Source organism: Suncus etruscus, chromosome 1, assembly GCF_024139225.1.
Source record: "Suncus etruscus isolate mSunEtr1 chromosome 1, mSunEtr1.pri.cur, whole genome shotgun sequence".
Classification (NCBI taxonomy): Eukaryota; Metazoa; Chordata; class Mammalia; order Eulipotyphla; family Soricidae; genus Suncus; species Suncus etruscus.
In genome coordinates this window covers 7,340,929-7,342,083 of record NC_064848.1, presented here as the reverse complement: position 1 = coordinate 7,342,083, position 1,155 = coordinate 7,340,929, and the positions used below count along the sequence as shown (strand labels likewise).

Below are 1,155 nucleotides of genomic sequence, written 5' to 3'. Positions count from 1 at the left end.
TCGAATATCTTCTTATGTAGTGGCATTTTCCCCTATCTTCGGGATCCTTTCACTATGAATACTAGTAGACACATCTCTGTTCAGGTTTCTTGTAAGCAAAAGGTTTTGGGGACTGTTGGTCTTGACACCTCGGCCCCCAACATGCACTAGTAATACCTTGGCATTGTTCCTTTTTGCATAGGCACATTAAAATGGGAAAAATGAACAGATGCAAACAAGTTCTTATCTAATAGAGATGGGAACACAAAGTTTTTTATTCTGCAGTGGGACTTTACACACTAAACACTTGGCATAATGACTTGGCTTAGACTCCAGTTGATTGTTCCAATGAAGCTTTTTCTAAGTCTGCCTGTGTCTCTTATTTGGTTGGCCCTGAGCCACAGGTGCTTTTAGCTACTTTTAGCCACTGCCTTCTGGGGTTCCCCCACACCCACCCTGCTCTCTGGTCTCTCCCTTTGCTCACACAGAGCAAAGGCTGGCTGGTGGGATTTGTATACTTGGGTCCTTCAAAGGACACCACACACACACACACACACACACAGTTGACAGTCCTAAGCAATCTAGCAGCACTGGCCCAGTACGCATCTCTTTCCAGGTTACATTTTATTCTAACAAGAACTTTCCAAAGAAAGTTCCAAAGGTTAGGTTTTAACCTCTGTCCAGAAGATTCTTATCTTCTGGGTGCTTGCTTCGGCAACACATATACTAAAATTGGAACAATACAGAGAAGATTAGCATGGCCCCTAGGGAAAAAAAAAAAAAAAGAAAGAAAGAGAAAAGAATCTTCTGGGATTTTGGAGACAGAACAGCATAAGGCAGGTTGAAATCAAGGGCCCAAGAATGAGGCTGGTTTGAATCTGATCTCTGCTCTTTGACCACAAGCTCTGTGATCTTAGCTCTGAACAGAAAGAATAGTTCCCAGGCCAGAACAATAGTATGGCAGGTAGGGCACTTGCCTTGCACACAGTTGACCTGGGTTTGATCTCTGACATGGTCTCCTAATTTCATAAGAAGTGACCCCTGAGTGCAAAAACTGAGCGTGATCCCTGAGTACTGCTGCGTGCTGTCCAAAAACAAAAAAAGGGGGTGGGATTCTAATCCCTTTTCTTATTTTTAAGTTCATTTTTCTTATTAGAGTAACATTGCTTTACAATA

The 1,155-nt window shown here is 42.6% G+C and overlaps 1 non-coding gene across 1 annotated transcript; it reads left to right on the top strand.

Moving 5' to 3' along the window:
* The first annotated feature begins 681 nt into the window (after window positions 1–681).
* Window positions 682–788, top strand: LOC126029558 (U6 spliceosomal RNA). Its single transcript, XR_007503021.1, has one exon. It is a non-coding gene; the product is annotated as a U6 spliceosomal RNA (small nuclear RNA).
* Window positions 789–1,155: the final 367 nt, after the last annotated feature.